The sequence below is a fragment of the Rhinopithecus roxellana genome, chromosome 7, assembly GCF_007565055.1.
Source record: "Rhinopithecus roxellana isolate Shanxi Qingling chromosome 7, ASM756505v1, whole genome shotgun sequence".
NCBI classification, from domain to species: Eukaryota; Metazoa; Chordata; class Mammalia; order Primates; family Cercopithecidae; genus Rhinopithecus; species Rhinopithecus roxellana.
This window is the reverse complement of record NC_044555.1, coordinates 14,188,432-14,207,667: the sequence shown is the minus strand read 5'-3', so window position 1 is coordinate 14,207,667 and position 19,236 is coordinate 14,188,432. Positions and strand designations below refer to the sequence as shown.

Below are 19,236 nucleotides of genomic sequence, written 5' to 3'. Positions count from 1 at the left end.
CTGGCATATTCAGATCTTTCCTCAGAATACAGCCCCAGTTCCCTGAAGGTGATCCCCGACAAACATCACCTGTATATACTTGTTAAGGATGTAAAATCTCAGCCCAACTTATCTGGACGCACCTCGTCGGCAGCTCTGAGGATGGAGTAGGACCAATCTATTTGGATTTAACAAGCCTTCCATGGATGCCAATGCCTGCCGAAGTGTGAGAATACTCATACTTTAAATATTGGTTTCCAATACATTCTCCAAAATGGAATCCTCAGTAGATGGTTTAAAAACAATGTAAACAAAAGTGTACTGTCAGAGATACAGATTTTTGAGAGAGAGAGAGAGAGATAGAGAGAGAGAGAGAGAGAGAGGGAGTCTTGTTCTGTTGTCCAGCTGGAGTCCAGTGGCACGACAGGTGTCATTGCAGCCTCGACCTCCCATCTCAGGCTCTTGAGTGGCTGGGACTACAAGTGCTTGCCCCACCTGGCTTTTCTTCTTTTCTTTTCTCTCTCTCTCTCTTTTTTTTTTTTTTTTTTTTTTTTTTTTTTTTTTTTTTTTTTAGCAGAGATGGGGTCTCACTATGTTGCCCATGCTGGTCTTGAACTCCTGAGCTCAGATGATCTTCCTGCCTTGGCCTGTCAAAGTGCTGAGATTACAGGTGTGAACCACAGTGCCTGGCTGTCTCAACATAATTTGACTTGAGGTATCACCTAGACAAAAGCCGTTTTCAACCTCCTTTACGAATTATAATGTGCAATATATTTGGGAAATACTGATCTAGGCTCATTTTATCCAAGGTTATCAAATTCAGTGGGAAAAGGCCCATAATTTAATGGAAATCTCAGGCAAATACCTCCCACTGACCCAACATAGGTTATATGTCACCTGACCTCCAAACATATTCCCCAGAAGGAGAGAACTGACAAGCAGAGCTCAGGCATTCTTAACCTCAGCATGTGAAGGCTGGTCAGCTCCAATAAGTACACTTGGAATAAAATACGGAGTGAGAACATCCTAAAAGTTGAAAACGAAATTTGGAAATCGGACTGTGTGAGGAGTATCAAAATACATTCAGTTGATTAAATATTTGGGAAGAATTATTATTGCTATGACTTTTGTTAGTATTTTCCCTTTTGTCTGTTTTTTTGTTCATTTATATTATACTTTCAGAAAATATCAAGATTGTATTCATCATTTCTGAGAAAAATCTTAAATTTATTTTTGGGGATAAGTACCTTTTATTCTGAATCAAAGGGTTTACATTAGGACTCATCACAGTTTTTAATTTTTTATGTATGCTTTTTTCAATATTTTTAAAAATCATATGAATTCTTAGATTGTTTACTCTCATGTAAAATTTTTTGTACATGCAGAGAACTTGACTAATTTCTCCCTTAACTTGTGAATGATAGAATTATCATCCCTGTTTAAAAGTCTTCTCTGAAGTTCTATTCAATGTAAGAAGACAAATTAAGAATTAATGCAAGGCTATATTAGAAAGCAATCAAAGATAATTATTTTAATACTTTTCTATTTTTAAACTGTGCTGTAAAAACTTGTAACTCAAGAGGTTAGGGTTGCTCACTGCCTGCACCTTTCAAAGTTTGGGAACGTGCCCTAGACCAGCTCCTACTGGGTAACCTGTGAGCTCTTATATTTCTGTCTGATAAGAACGTTTTGTGTACCTATGAATTTGGTCTCACTAGATGATTCACGGTAACAATGATATTTATGGTAAAAATGCATTTTTGTATGACTGGGGCTGTATCCAAGCTATGTCAGTTTCACTTTTTAGATACAGAGTCAGAAGCTAACATCAGGAATGTGAAAGCTCCATCCCTGTATCAGCAAGGCTTGGAAGAGTTTACCTGGTTGGCAACACTTTGCTAATGTGGACACACACCTGGCTGAGAGAATTAAGTGCAGTGCATATGACTCTACCAGAAGAGGATGATGGAGAGCTTGAGCCTGTTTCCTCCCGGAATCCTCACTATGCTCCTTTTTCCCTGGCTTATTTTCATCTATGTTCTTGTACTGTAATGTACTGTAAGTATCAGCACAAAGGCCTCTGTGGGTTCTGCTGAGATCTTATGAGGGATTATGGAACCTGAAGCTGGCTTTGAAGTACCTCAACAGGCTCATGAATAAATGATGCCCAATGTGGACATGCTTTTTAAGTAACTATAATAATATGGGAACTACTAAATGAGTGTGGAGGAGTTCTTACTTCAACTGCCAGAGTGTTGCACTGTATCCTGAAAAAAATTTGCTGTGGTATCCTTGAGGTCATACTCTTTGTACAATATGCCATTTAATTTTCAGAGTGCAAAATTTTTGTTTCCAAAGAGCAAATACGTAGCAAGGAGTCCACCTTTGGGACTTTGGGAATGAAACAAGACAACGGGTTTAGAAAAAGTATTTCAATTGTACTAAGAGAGTATGAATTCCCAACTTTAGAAAGATAGACTTTTCTATACCAAGGAAGGCAATATCAGTATGTATCACTGGAGCTGACTTTGAGTTGTATTAGGCCATTCTTGCATTGCTATAAAGAAATACCTGAGACTGAGTAATTTATAAAGAAAAGAGGTTTGATAGTCTCATGGTTCTGCAGGCTTTACAGGAAGCATGATACTGGCATCGACTTGGCTTCTGGGGAGGCCGCGGGAACTTAAAATCATTATAGAAGGAGAAGTGGGAGCAGGCATGTCACATAGCAAGAGCAGGAGGAAGTGAGAGAGTGGAGGGAGAGGTGCCACACATTTTCAAATGACCAGATCTTGGGAGAACTCACCATCATGAAGACAGCACTGAGCCATGAGGGATTCACCCCCATGATCCAAACCTCTCACCAGGCCCCACCTCCAGCATCAGGGATTACATTTCAACATGAGATCTGGGCAGGGACAAATATACAAACTATACCAGAGAGGAGCAAAAGTTCCATGCCCCTTTCATTTGACTAGAGACATAGGGACAGCCATTTTCTTTTTCTTTCTTTCTTTTTTTTTTTGAGATGGAGTCTTGCTCTGTTGCCCAGGCTGGAGTGCAGTGGCGCGATCTCGGCTCACTCCAAGTTCCACCTCCCGGGTTCAGGCCACTCTCCTGCCTCAGCCTCCCGAGTAACTGGGACTACAGGAGCCCGCCACCATGCCCGGCTAATTTTTTGTATTTTTTAGTAGAGACGGGGTTTCACCGTGGTCTCGATCTCCTGACCTCGTGATTCGCCCGCCTCGGCCTCTCAAAGTGCTGGGATTACAGGGGTGAGCCACTGTGCCTGGCCGGGATAGCCATTTTCTATATCTCCCATGAGTTTGGAGAAAATACATGCCAGAATGCCAACTGTTTCAAAAGAGTCTTTCCTCCTTTTACCAGCTCAACTCTTTTATGTCACTCACTTAAACAATGTGCCAATGCCTGCAGAACCAATTTGGGTCCAATGCCTCTCCAGATCATCCAGCACCTGAGTTTAGAATATGGGGTTTTGGCATTTGTTGTTTAGGCCTTTGGAGTCTGTGGGCAAACTCCATTTGAGAGGTTATGTCGCTTGCAACATCCAGTTCAGCCCATGTTTTCAAGGATAGGTCTAACCCACAGAATGCTCACTGAAAAACTTTTAATTATAGACATTACAGGTACAGGTCACATCCATCCCAACAGGTGAGGAAATAGGTCTGGAACAACTGCAAAGCAGTGGTGACTGCATACTGCTGGGTGATCTGATTCACATTCCAGAAAAAGTTCACTTGCAAGAAGAACATGTGGCTGGTACCTCCACCTGGCCTGAAATCTCCAACTCATCCTGCTGAAGAGTAGAAGCTTGGAATCTGCCTCTTTTGGGTTCTAATACTGAGCTCTGTTTCCTATTGGTCTTAATGCCTCTGGAAAGTTATTTCATTCTGAGTATTTTCTTTTATGGTAGATGATACACATTTTAATAACTTATGCAATGAAGCTGAAATAAGTTGAACAATATAAAGAGCTAGTAAAACTCCTGGTATTCAACCTATTTAACTCTCAGTGCTAGTTACAGTAAGCAAAGATCACCTTCAGTTGAAAGTGTTCAAAGGACAGAGGGTGGGCTAGAGCAGTGGTTCACAAAATGTCATCCTTATCCAGCATCAGTGTTACAGCCTGGGATCTGCACAGAAACGAAACTTCCCAGGTGGCCAGTTACCCATGGGACCTGCAAAGGCTCTGCTACCTGAGAATTCTATCCTTAAAAACGGAACAAAAACAAAATTAAGTCTTTTCATGATTCTCACTAGTCACAGCACAGCAGGCTTCTAGCCAGCATACTCATACTTTTCCTCACAGTGGAGCACTGGTTCCCTGAGGGTGGTCCTTGAGCAGCACCACCTGTGCACTTGTTAGAGATGCAGTTTCTCAACACAACCTATCCTCACCAACATAACAGCAAATTGAATTTGAAGTAGGGACACCAATCTAAATTTATTGAGTCTTCCATGGAACCCACTGCCTGTCAAAATGTGAAAATGATAATGAACCACTGCTACTCATTTCATCCTTTAAAATGATTTCTCCATCAGATAATTGAAAAACAATTGAGGTCAGCACAGTGGCTTACGCCTGTAATCCCAGCACTGGGAGGTGGAGGCGGTCGGATCACCTGAGGTCGGGAGTTCGAGACCAGCCTGGCCAACATGGTGAAACCCCATCTTTACTAAAAATACAAAATTAGCCGGGCATGGTAGTGGGCACCTATAGTCCCAGCTATTCAGGAGGCTGAGGCAGGAGAATGGCTTGAGTGCAGGGGGCGGAGGTTGCAGTGAGCCAAGATCGCACCATTGCACTCCAGCATGGGCGACAGAGACTCTGTCTCAAAACAAACAAACAAACAAACAAAAAAATCGAAACAAAGCTTTTCTTTCTTTTCTTTTTTTTTCTTTTTTCTTTTTGAGACAGAGTTTCCCTCGTTACCCTGGTTGAAATGCAATGGTGTGATCTCGGCTCACCACAACCTCCACCTCCCAGGTTCTCCTGCCTCAGTCTCCCAAGTAGCTGGGATTACAGGCATGTGCCACCATGCCCGGCTAATTTTGTATTTTTAGTAGAGATGGGGTTTCTCCATATTGGTCAGACTGGTCTCCAACTCCCGACCTCAGGTGATCCGCCTGCCTTGGCCTCCCAAAGTTCTGGGATTGCAGACGTGAGCCACTGCACCCAGCCAAAACAAAGTTTTTCAGTCATGGATTATGGATAAATTGAGGTGAGGTGCTATCAGGACAATAACTGTTTTCAAGCTCCCTAGCAAATCTAGTTTGTATTACATTTGAGAAACATTGCCCTAGATCCAGCTTGCCCAACTATACTAAATGCAGTGGGAAAGGTCCTTGTCTTTCCAGAAATCTCAAGAAAAGACCTCCCACAGATATAACACGGGTTATATGTCACTCCAAGTACAAGTACTTTCCCAAAAAGGAGAGGACCTATTGATGCAAGTCAGACATTTTATCCATGGCATGGAAATAGTTGTCAATTGCAAGTAAAATAATTTTAGTAATATTTGGGATGAGACTTTTTTTTTTTTTTTTTTTTTTTTTGAGATGGCGTCTCGCTCTCGTCACCCAGGTTGGAGTACAGGGGCACGATCTCGGTTCACTGCAACCTTCGCCTCCCGGGTTCAAGCGATTCTCCTGCTTCAACCTCCTGAGTAGCTGGGATTACAGGTGTGCACCACTACACCTGGCTAATTTTTTGTATTTTTAGTAGAAACTATCTGGGGCACACCAGATAGTTTATGCTAAATATGTGTTTCAGTGCTAAATATCTGCTTTTGTATGTCTGGCACTTTAGGACATGTTGTATCATTTTGACCTCTGTGGGGGCTGGAACTGAGTAGCAAAGGTCAATGATCCAGACCCTCCATGGTTCTATGACCAAGGCTGGTAACACTTTGCATGTACTGTGTCACATATCACATGCTGGAAGAATTAAACACTGTTCATATAACTCTGCAGGGAGAGGATAGCTGGAAGCTTCAGTCTGGTTTCTTTTGGACTCTCTCCCTATGTGCCTTTTCCCTTTGCTGATTTTAATGTATACCCTTTTGCTGTAAAACAAAAACTGTAATTATGAGTATAATAGCTTTTGCTTTATTCTTTGTTATTTATTTTTATTTTTGGACATGGGGTCTTGCTCTGTCACTCAGGCTGGAGTGCAGTGGCATGATCATAGTTCACTGCAACCTCAAACTGCTGGGCTCCGGGAATCCTCTCACCTCAGCTTCCCAAGCAGCTAGGCCTGTAGATGCAAGCCATCATGCCCAACTTATAATAGCTTTTCTGGGTTCTGTGAATTATTCTAACAAATCATCTATTCTGAGAGAGTTCTTGGGGATCCCTGGTACATCAAAGAATAAATGATGTCCAAATGTGAACACACTTTACCTAATTCAAATAACATGAGAGTTACTTAAAATTTCCAAACTGTTGCCTGAAATCCAGAACAACATCTGCAGAGGTATCCTCGACCCCATGTTCCTGGCTTAAATATGCCATGATAGTCCAGAAAAATAACATTGCAATTTCCAAAGATTAGGGCTGTAGCAAAGAATCAACCTTCTGGAGTAAAGCAAGGCATCAGATTTAGAAGATATTTTTGACTAATGGAGTTTTATATATCAAGGAGGCCAATATCGACCAATTCATTGAGTCATTGAACATAGCATTCCTTTTGATCTGCTTGGTTTATGCAGGCCAAGTGTAACTGGGGATGGATTATCTTCACTTAAGCCTCCTAAATTGAGGTCTCAGGAAGTGTAATTCCCCAAGGGAAAAATGGAATGCAAATTTTCAACACACTGTCATAACCAACCAAAATCCCAGGAGGGATAATACTTACTTTGCTGTCTTGTTACTCAAGGATACATACCTGACTACTCAAGTTTGGAGACTCCAGGGAAGTCAGTATCTCTTCATTCTATCATTCAATGGAAACTTGTTTGTGCAGACAAAAAGCACACCTTTGACAGCTTTAGTCCTTTCTGCATTGAGAAATTCCTGTTTGTTTTTCATGCTTAGGGAAAAATTCAAGGAATGTTTTTCAGACCATTTTAATGGAATATAGCGTAAAGCCTAAGAGTATAGTCTCTGGACCCACATTGTCTGGGTTCCAATCCTACATGCACTAATTACTACTTGTGTTAATTAGGGTATGTTTCTTACCTTTTCTAAGCCTTATTTTCTTCATCTGTAAAATGAAGATCATAGTATTCACCCTTATGGTGTTTTCGAGTACTATTGAATCAATCCAGGTAAAACACTTAGTACCCAGAAAATAATAATCACTCAATAAATATTAAATATCATTGTCATTATCATTATCATTAGTCAACCTTCATTTTAATCTCAGTAGCACTTTTAAAGATTTTGATCCTGTAACTGCTTTGACATGCCTTCTAAATGTCATTATATATTTTAGCTGCCTTTTCCTGGTCTCATTTTCATGATCAATCTCCTTTACTGGGGCAGTAAATGATAAATACACCATGCCTCAATCCCAGGACACCAATTTCTTCTTGTGTTCTTCACAGTTGTCTTGAGAAGTCTGGTTTATTTCCATGCTTCAGTTGGCAGTTTACATACTGGTAACTCCCAAAATTTATCTCTCTGTCACCAACCCCTATTCTGAACTCCACATCTCAGTATCCAATTGGAATTCTTGCCATCTCCACCCAGTTGAATAAAAGGTATTCTAAAATCATATGAATAATACGTAAATGCAAAAATGAGATTTTTATCTCTCATCTCTGTTTTTCTCATACTCACTGCTATTTCCGTGATTGGCGGTCACCAAGCCATTTCGTTATGCGAGCCAAAATCTAGGGGTCAAGATTAATACACTCTCTCACCTATTGTATCCAATCCATTACAAGGTCCTATATAATTCTCATATATTTCCATATGTTAGCATCTCAACTGTGAAGACACCAATAGTCAAGTGTATATTAAACAACCTTGCACCTACAAGATTGATAAACATTAAACTTAGAAAATCTCCTCATATTCTAAGAATTACTAAGCCTGATTGCTGTCAGTTTCCCAAATTACTATGCTACAGGCATTCATATAGCAGTTAATGTTAGTTTCTAAACAAAATTGATAATTACGCTGTTATAGACATTTGGTTTTTAATAAAAATTATACATGAGCTATAAAAACATAACAAGATTACATGTCACTAAGAACTGATTTGGTTTCCACTAATGAACTATAAGCAGTTACAACTAGATTTTGCGACTTCTTTAGTCACTTCTTTTAATGCATGAACACTCCAGTTAATTATTGAGTTGACTTCATTTACATTTTCAGTGTCTGTCAAAAGGAATATCAACCATGTGTCTCAATAATTCAATAAATAAAGCACGTGACAAAGTTGAGTTTGGATTTTAAGTATAGATTTTATTTAAAAATTAAACTAATAATTTCATGTGAAACATCAAATTAGCTAAACATTAAATTAAATTCCTTAATCTGGGGATATCTTGAAGGCACATTGACTTGTAGCTATACTGAGGAAAAAAATGTAATATATGACGCAAATTTAACTCAAATTTATGTTCAAATGACATGATATTTCAGGATTATTGTAATGCAATAGAAAACTTTTTAATATCTCATAACATTTGTTATTCTGATAGTTTAGAAAGCCAGGATTACATAGTTCTGTTAACTCTTTCAAAGGATATTAACGTCTTTCATTGAATGAAGGAAGGACAAGGAAAAATATGAATTTGACATCGAACATTATAGCACAAAGGTTGAAATGGCTTAGTGGATGAACTTTTCTGATCTTTGGTTAAATTAACATTATCTAGACTGTTCTGAATCTGGTGATTTCAGATGTTAGAATCCTAGAATCTCAATAGAACTACAAATATCCAGCCTAACTGCTTAACTAGTAAAATAATCTGTTTGTAATCTTTCTAAAGCATGGTACCACTCCTACCAATGCCTTTAAAAACAATACTTTATGGGTCCCAAATCACCAAAAAAAAAAAAAAAAAAAAAAAAAAAAAAAAAAAAAAAAAAAAAAAAAACTATATTCTGCCATCTGATTTCCAATTGTCTTTCCAAAATTATTTCCTACTGTTTTTTTTTCTCACACACTCCATGTCCCAGACAACAAATTACCAAGTATTCCCTGAACATATACAGAGTCTTCACACCTCAATAGCTTTGTCTCAACTCTTCAGTAATGCTATCTCTTCAACCCCAAATCTAAGTCATCTGTCAAGGTGTAGTTCAGATATCATGTCAAGACTTCATCATGAAGTCACACCAGACTGCCATATATGACAGTAATTTCTCCCTCCTCTAATGTTCCATCATACCCAGTGACTCATTTAAGTACTTACCACACTCTAACATGCATTAAAATTATTTATGCAGAATTCTTAAAATTTTAAGTATTCTTTAAGCAGAACCCTCTTTTGATTTATCATTTGTTTCCCTTTTAACACTGTTTCACTCAACTGATTGTTAATTCAGTGAATAATTGTCTCACTGACAGAGAAAAGGGCAACATTTATGTGAACTTCAAAGGGAACTATCACTCACTGATTTCATTTTATTTTTATTTTATTTTATTTATTTAATGATTTTGAGACAGAGTCTCTCTGTCACCCAGGCTGGAGTGCACTGGCACAATCTCAGCTCACTGCAACCTCCACCTCCTGGGTTCAAGCAATTCTACTGCCTCAGCCTCCCAAGTATCTAGGACTACAGGTGTGCACCACCATGCCCAGTTAATTTTTGTGTTTTTAGTAGAGATGAGGTTTCACCATGTTGGCCAGGCTGGTCTCGAACTCCTGACCTCAAGTGATCTGCCCACTTTGGTGTCCCAAAGTGCTGGGCTTACAGGCGTGAGTCACCATGCCTGGCTGCTGATTTCATGTTAATAAATGTAAGTGTTTATTTGCTGAATATGAAGTGTAACTCTTATAATATATTTAGATTACATTTAGAAATCATCATGCATCAGATTCAGAATGATGAAACAGTTAGGAGCCACAATGTAATTGCCAAAACAATAACATAGTTTAATTCTTTATCCTTACTCTTAAAAGACCATTGAAAGAGATACAATCATAATGACCTAAGTAATGGAGTAATGTATTTAGATTTTTATCTGATCTTGGCAAGTGCAATATTTCATTCATTAATGTATTTAGGGAAAAACCCTATATTGTTAAAGTTGTACATTATTTTCCTATGGAAGAAGGCCTAGTACAAAAATGAGGAACAGAATATTTTTCAAAAAAGCGGTGTTTCTCTGCCTTTTCCTACCCCTGCTGACCAATTTGCTCCACAAATATCTATTTTGAAATGTGTGTGGTTTGGTCCTAATAAAGTTACCTTCTCATTAACCAAAATGACTCCAAAAGGCATGGGGAGGAATAAAGAACAATGCAATCATAACAGAATTTCGGAAATTAAGATTTCTAGCAATCTTGGCCAACAAATGCTAAATTTGTTATCTAATACAAACAGAAGTATGGTAATGGTACATAAATAGACTAATAAAATGGAAGAGTTAGCCCAGAAATAAACCCTAGTATACATACAATTTTAAGATATGTGTAAAATCCTCAGCTCAGTAGGCAGATCTATTATTTATTAAATAATACTAGGATAAATAGTTGACTATAGGAAACAATACTATTTACTTTTAAGATACCAACATATGTATTTTGTTTTAAAGAGATAAATAGTTAAAAAACATAAATATGACTGATTGTCATATTGTAGATATTTGAGCAACAGATTGTAAGAGAAAACTATAAAAGTCTAAACACATTAAAATAAATTTGGTTTCTTAAAAATTTTAAGTTCACTTTGAATCTTAGAGAATGTCATTGTGCAAATTACAAAGATAAAGACAAATAGAGTGACTTGGTCTGTGATGCAAAGAAAGCATGATAATAAAACCTACAGAAGGATAACCTTTTAAAATATATACTTAAGGTTAAAATGCCCTTCTACTTAATAATATTTTTTAAAAACCAAATAAACTGAAAGGAAATGTGACAGATTTTTCTTATAACTGCTATAGCCAACACTTAGACTTGGGAATGACATAGAAAGAATATTGTTAGAACAATTAAAATAGGGGGAAAGGCAAAAAGATGTTTCTCTGTTCTAGGAAGAGGATATTGATCATAGTACGTTGGCTGGTGTTTTTGACATTTTCTCAGGATTATGAGACGGGATAATTATATTCGTTTTGCCAGTAAAGTTAGTTGAGGCTTGCAGAAATTTAATTACTTGCTCAAGAACTCTTTAAACCTCAATCCCAGGTTTGGACCCTTTCACTGTGATTGCAGGTGCTGGGCCTCAGAAAACAATACCCCAAAATGAAAGCTTCAGAAGCAGCTTGAGAAACAAAAGCCCTCCTATGACCTTGTCCTGTCCTCCTGTGTCTTAGTCCCTTTCTCCTTCAGGGCTAGCCATAGAAACTAGAATCCCTCTTCCTCAAGGCAGGTCATAGAAACCAGAATCCCTTTTCCCCAAAGCTAGTCATAAAATCTAAAAATATGACTCTTTCATTTCCCTCTGCCTTTCTGTGTAAAAACTGGCTATAAATAAATTATTTGACCCATTTTTTTTTTGCTATAGGTCAAAAGACCTACATTCCAGAAAGGGTCTGCCCCTTACCCAGGAAGAAAAAATGCATGCTCAGAGAGGCCAAGAAGAATCTAGACAGTCCTTGCTGGATTTTCCCACTAGTCTATTGGCATTAGATCATCTTTTTTTTCCAATCAAATTTCAACACAGCTGTCTATACTTTGTTGAACCTAAGCATAAAAATCAATAATTTCCTCTGTATCTTTGAGTCTTCATTCTGAAGGCTCCCGTGCATGCACGTTAAGTACATTTATATGTCTTTTCTCCAATTAATCTGCCCTTTGTAATTTGATTTTTCAGTGAACCTTCAGATAGCCAAGCCTTTGGCCCCAACACAGGTAAATATTATTTCCAGTATACCAACAACTCTGCATGGCTTAAGTAATCCATAGAAAAATAAACTATAGCAAGTTTATAAAATAGAAAATAAACTACAAATATGATTACAAAATGCTATACCAGTATTTATAATTGGTCTTTTGGTGCATTCAAAACAAGCAAAAGTCCAGTTCCCAGCAGGCATCTCTTCTAGGGAAATGAGCTGAATCAAATCAGATGAAGCATATGTCTTAGTGGTGATAAGGTCTCCTTTTTTTTTTTTAATTTTGAAATCTAATTCAGTGTTTGTGCATGTGTGTGTGTGTGTGTGCACGTGCACGTGGGTGTGTGTGTTTCCATACTGAAAATGTGATTACAAATTGAACAAATTGTATAAAAGTCAATGACCCAACAAATTTCATTTTCTCTCTTTAAAGATTGTATTACACAGAAAATTACATTAAATCCTACATAAGATAAGCATAATTAATAAATTTTTTAAATGAAAAGCAATATTTTGGCAGAGTCATGCAAGAAATTCTATGTAGCAAATGGTAAAATGAGAAGATACAAGCTTATATTCATTGCTTAGCAACAATCTGGGATGAATGCCCAGGAAATAATTGCTAACTATCAGAGGCAGGTAAAATTTAGAGGGGATAAAATATATCTTTGTTGAAACTTCTGAAGAAAATAATGCTTTGTTGCTGAGCTTAGATCACTTTTGGACAGTGCAGAGGGGCCTGTCTTTATTTCGTAATCTGTTCCTTCTTCAAGCCCTGATTATTTCAACTGATGTTAAGGAAATCAAAACATTTCACCTTGTGGGAGCCATAGGTTCTTGGCCCCCTAAGGTTTGCTAAAAATCACTGACATGAGGTAGATTGATTAATAGGAGAAAAGGCACACAAATTTATTTAACCTGCATACACACAGGAGACTTCAGAATGATGACCCAATGCCCCAAAGAGTTACAGAAACTTATATACCATCCTGAGGCCACAGTAAAGAATGCAGACTCAGAGCATGACCAGAAACAGGTAAATCAGACTTAAAGGTAAGACAGGTTAAGAGAAAGAGAAAGAAAGCAGCTTGACTAGCAAAGGTGGCCTTGTTATGTAGATGGAGCTTCCCTCAGAGAGAATACATGGTACATGTTTCTTTTCAGATCTGTTAAAAGTCTCTGACTCTAAGGGAGGCAGAGCAACATGGACAAATAGAATCCTCCAGTGATCACCTCCTCTGCAGAATCACCAAATTGAATGACTATCCACACAAAAAAGTACTTTCATAAGAACCAAAAATCAGATTAAGTACCAGCTCAGTTGCAATGGGGTAGAACACCATAAGGGCTTCCGGGATTCCCAATTCCAGACCTTGGCTCCTGGATGGCATTTCTGGACCTTCTCAAGGTCTGTGGGAAGCCCCTGCTACCCTGAAGGGAGAGTCCCAAGCCTGGGAGCACTCACCACAAGCTAAGTAAAGAACCCCTGGGCCTTGAGTAAATGGTCATAGCCAAGCAGTACTCACCATCGGATGGGGATGGTGGTAGCCCTGGGGAGAGACTCCCCTGCTTTAGGAAACGGGAGGCAAAAATGGGAAGGAATTTGTCTTGCAGCTCAGCCACAGTACAATAGAGCACCAGGTAGATACCTAGGGTTCCCAACTCCAGGACCTGGCTCCTGGGTGACATCTCTGGACCTGCCCAGGTCCAGGCTGAACTAGCTGCCCTGAGGGGATGTACACAAGCATGGCTGGATTTTCCAGTTGCTGACTGTAGAGCCCTTGGGCCTTGAGTGAACATAAATAGTAGCCAGGCAGTGGTGACTGTGGGCCTTGGGTGAGACCCAGTGCTGTGCTGGCTTTTAGTATGAACCAATGCAGTCCCAGTGCTGGTGGCCACAGGGGTGATTGTGTCTCCCCTACCCCAGCTCCAGGCAGCTCAGCACAGAGAGAGACTCTGTTTGGGATAAAGTAAGGGAAGAAAACAAGAGTGTTTGTCTGCTAATCCAGGGAATTTTCCTGGATCTTAATCAAGAACACCAAAGCAATGCCTCTATAAGACTGCAAGAGCCACAGTATTACTGTGCTTGGGGTGCTCACTAATGCAGATACTGCTGCAGTGACTAAAGACTTAGGTCACACCAAAGTCCCTTTGAATACCTGGAAAGCTTTCCCAAAACTACAAAGAATACAAAGATACCTAATTCTTCAATGCCCAGACACCAAAGAACATCCACAAGCCTCAAGACTATCCAGGAAAACACGTCCTCACCAAATGAATAAAGAAAGCACCAGTGACCAAGTCGAGCGAGACAGAGATATGTGATCTTTCACAAGAACAAATGAAAATATCTGCTTTGAGGAAATTCATCGAAATTAAAGACAACACAGAGAAGGAATTCGGAATTATATCAGATAAATTAAACAAAAAGATTGAAATATAAAAAGAATCCAGCAGAATTCTTTGAGAAATGAAATTGACATACTGAAGATTGCATCAGTGTGTCTTAACAGCAGAATTGATTAAGCAGAAGGAAGAATTAGTGAGCTTAAAGACAGGCTATTTAAAACAACAGAGTCGGAGGAGACAAAAGAATAAAGAATAATAAAGCATGCCTACAAGAGCTAGAAAACAGCCAAAAATGGGAAACTCTAAGAGGTATTGGCCTTAAAGAGAAGGTAAAGAGAGAGATGGGAATAGAAAGTTTATTCCAGGGGATAATAACAAAGAACTTCTCAAACCTAGAGAAAGATATCAATATCCAAGTATAAGGTTATAGAACACTAAGTAGATTTAACCCAAAGAAGACTACAGCAAGGCATTTAATAAACATTTAATTAAACACAATAAAAAGTCCAGAAATATGGCCAGTGAATTTTGGACATGGGCGCCAAGCTAATCTAATGGAATAAAGAAGAGTTGTTTTAAAAGGTATTATAATAATTGAATAACCAAATGGAAAAATGTATCTGGATGCCAATCTTACATTACATAAATTTATTCGAAATGGATCTTAGGCCTCAATATAAAAGCAAAAATTATAAAATTATAAAACTTACACGATAAAATATTTCAATCCTTGCTGTAGGGAAAGATTTCTTAGAATACAAAAAGAAAAGATAAATTGTATTATATCAAATATAAAAAAGAACTTTTCCTAAAAGTCAAGAAATGAAAGACAAGTCATAAACCTAGAGAAAATACTAACAATACATTTACCTGAACCAAGAGCTTGTATCTGGAATACATAAAGAATGATTCCACTTGATACTAAAATGACTACTAAAATAGTGGACAACTTTCATGGTTAAATATTTCAGTAAAAGATATTCAATAAGCTCATGAATAAGTTCCCAACACTTTTACTCCTCAGCAAGATACAAATCAAATCCACAATTCAGATACCAATTCACGCCTTCTATAATGTCTGCAATTAAAAAGTGTCACAAAACCAAAAGCCGGCATGGATGTGGAGCAACTGGCACTTCATACACTGATATTAGGACTGAAAAATGGTACAGGGACTTCCAAAAACATTTTGGCAGTTTCTCAATAAGTTAAACACACACCACCATATGATCCAGACCTTCTACTTCCAGCCCTTCTATTTACTCCAGAGAAATGAAAGCTTATGTTCATACAAAGACTTCTAAAAACTATGTTCATGGCCACTTTCTTTACAACAGTAAAAATGTGGAAAGAACCAAAATGTCCATCATTTGGTAAATGAATAAACAATATGTGGTATAACTATAACTATACAATAGAATTCAGATTCAACAATGAAAAGGGACTGATTTTCTCATACACACAAAAGCATGCACCCACTTCAAATACATTTTTCCAAGTGAAGGAAGCAAATTGGACTACATATTTGTATCTATCCATTTACATGAAATTGCCATATATAACTTACCATTTAAACTTATGTCTACAGATACAAAAGAAAGGTCATAAATATTTCAAAACAACCTTTAGTAATATGCCATCATGCGACTATTTCTTTGACTTTTGTTAATTACGAATATGGCATGTGCTCTGTGTAAAACTTCCAAAACAAGGAAATGAATATTTCTTTGCAAAATAACCATAATTAGCCATCAAATGTATATATTACCAAATATAAACATATACATATATTTACATACATAACATTTATAAATCTAGGCACATATTTGGAAGTGTATAATTTGTCCTTTTTATTGATAATGTAACTTGAAGATATTTTTCAGAAATATGTATAAATTTACCTGAAATATTATAAAAGTTGTACAGAAGTCACAATACGGACACACTATAATTTATTTCACAACTGTTTTGTCTTTTATGCATTGATACTTTTTTGCATGTATTTAAGTTAGTTGTATCAAATACAGTCCTAGAAGAAGAATTAACATGCAAAAGGCATGCAAATTTTAAAACTTTGCTGGATCATCAAATTTATTTCCAGAAAGAGAGTAACATTTTAAACTCCTTTCATACTCTGATACTAGGGTAAAAATATAAAATTTACCTTAATCATATTTAATATACTTATCAATCTTTTATATTTTTTGTATCCATTTTTTATGCTTTTTACTAATATCATTTGTTAACTAGGCTATAATTTTATTATTTGAAATACCAAAATTATTACACTTTAAGCATACATATATGTATATTTTCTTTTTACTCTCTCTTATGTACTATAAATTGTTTCTGTATTGATTCAGATTTGAACTATCTTATATAAAGTATATAAACTACTTTGCCAAAGCTGAATGTTATTATATATTACATAATTATTTTAGATATAAGCTTTTTGCCATAGTTAATACAAATGTCACTTGATTTTCTTTATGGAAGATTTTGGGCATTCTTATATAATTTCTTTTTTTTTTTTTTTTTTTTTGAGACGGAGTCTCGCTCTGTCACCCAGGCTGGAGTGCAGTGGCCAGATCTCAGCTCACTGCAAGCTCCGCCTCCCGGGTTCCCGCCATTCTCCTGCCTCAGCCTCCCGAGTAGCTGGGACTACAGGCGCCGCCATCTCGCCCGGCTAGTTGTTTTTTTTTTTTTTTTTGTATTTTTTAGTAGAGACGGGGTTTCACCGTGTTAGCCAGGATGGTCTCGATCTCCTGACCTCGTGATCCGCCCGCCTCGGCCTCCCAAAGTGCTGGGATTACAGGCTTGAGCCACCGCGCCCGGCCATATAATTTCTTATCCAGGTCAACATTACCATCATCACCATTTATAAGGAAAAGGGTTAGTATTTTGATATTTTGCTCAGAACTATGCTTATATTTTTAAAATTTTTAAATAATTTGTTCAAATCTGTATTATAATAAGAAAGAAACCTGGATTTGTCTTTTGTTCTTTTTATGCTAGCTTTTCCTTTGCTTAATTTTGTTTTTACTGTCAGTGAAATCATTTTATTTATATGAATTAATTAGTTTATATAAATAATTTTAATTAAAAATAGCTATAAAGTTTTGAAATACTTTAGCATACTATATATTTGACATATACATGAAATATGAAGAATATTAATGAAGTGGACAAATGTCTCTCTACCAATATTGCAAGAGAAATAAGGACATGTTACCAACAGGTGAACAATGACTTAAGTGATGACAAACCTTTTGTTATTAACCAGGTGGTATTTGGTGGAAAGATGTCCTCGTCCTTGTGGACTTTGAGAACTGCCTTCTCAATAGCATCCATGGAGACCTACCACCAGAGAAAAATGGAGCTGAATCTTCCCAAAGAGAAAAGAAAACAAACTGTCAACACAGGATTCTGTGTTAACAAGACCATCCTTTGAAACTGAGAATAAGACATATGCACGTAGACAGACCTCAGGCAATTCGTCTCTGAACAATCTGTAATTTATTTGCTCCCAGAAGCTCTACAGGCTGCAGGAAATGACGCGTGAAGACCCAAACTTTGAAAATGCGTGAAGGGCAAGATGCGCCTTCTGCTGGTAACAATAGGTAATGACAGTAGGTTGTAATTTCGGCCTAGAAATGTATGTAGCATCACAATTGTTTCATTGAATTGGTTACAAGAGAGTCACTAAGATTGGCTCAGAATTCTGGGATGGACCATCAATCTCATCTTCTGAAGAAGAGGTTGTCAAAAGATGTGTAGAAATGTTTTTAATTAGCCTCAGATAAAAATCCAATAGAATAACTTAAATTGAATAAAAAATTTCGATAAACACAAAAGTGGTGACAAAAGAGGAAACATAAATTAAAAGAGAAGAGAAAAATCATAAAATGAAGGGGAAGATGGTCAACTTAAAAAAAAACTATTAATAATGACTTTAAATTTTATAAGGCCTAAACTTTCCATTAAAATTTAGTAGAGATTTACAGATAAGAAAAAAAACCAAGTTCCAATTTTAGACTCTTAATATGAAAGACAACTTACATTTAAAACCTAATTAGGTTGAAAATAATAGTATGGGAAAAGACAACAAACAAAAGTAAGCATTAAAGAGCTAAGTAAGGCCGGGCGCGGTGGCTCACGCCTGTAATCCCAGCACTTTGGGAGGCCGAGGAGGGCGGATCACGAGGTCAGGAGATCGAGACCATCCTGGCTAACACGGTGAAACTCTGTCTCTACTAAAAAAATACAAAAAATTAGCCGGGCATAGTGGCGGGCGCCTGTAGTCCCAGCTACTCCGGAGGCTGAGGCAGGAGAATGGTGTGAACTCCGGAGGCAGAGCTTGCGGTGAGCAGAGATCGCGCCACTGCACTCCAGCCTGGGGGACAGAGGGAGACTCCGTCTCAAAAAAAAAAAAAAAAAAAAAAAATGCTGTGTAAAACCCAAAATAAAATTTGATGACTCCCTGCAACAATCTAAGTGGGCTATCTCCTCTACGAGGGCACTGTAAATTTAACCTGAAAGAGTGGTTCGGGCCATGATGGGAAGGAGGTGTCAGACATGCCTCATTATGCCCCCCTCCCTTGAGGAATTCAGGAAAAGCTGGCTAGCATTTAACATCAACACAGAACTTAAGTCTGATAAGAAACATTTACAATCTGTTCTCTCTGAAGCCTGCTGCTTTTAGGCTTCATCTGCATGATAAAATCTTGGTCTCTGCAACCCCTTATCATAACCCAAACATTCCTTTCTACTCTTTCTACTGATAATAACTCTTTCAACTAATTGCCAGTCAGAAAATTTTGCAATCTGTCTATAACCTGGAACCCCCCACCATGCTCCTGCCCTGGCCCCCTCCAGTTGTCCTATCTTTCTGGACTGAAGCAATGTATTTCTAAAATGTATTTGATT

The 19,236-nt window shown here is 37.7% G+C and overlaps 1 long non-coding RNA gene across 1 annotated transcript; it reads right to left on the bottom strand.

Annotated features, from left to right (window-relative positions):
* Nucleotides 1-5,557: 5,557 nt before the first annotated feature.
* Nucleotides 5,558-17,695, bottom strand: LOC104661294. The gene is made up of 2 exons (XR_747832.2): nucleotides 17,577-17,695; nucleotides 5,558-7,029 (listed from the first exon to the last, which is right to left on the bottom strand). It is a non-coding gene; the product is annotated as an uncharacterized LOC104661294 (long non-coding RNA).
* Nucleotides 17,696-19,236: the final 1,541 nt, after the last annotated feature.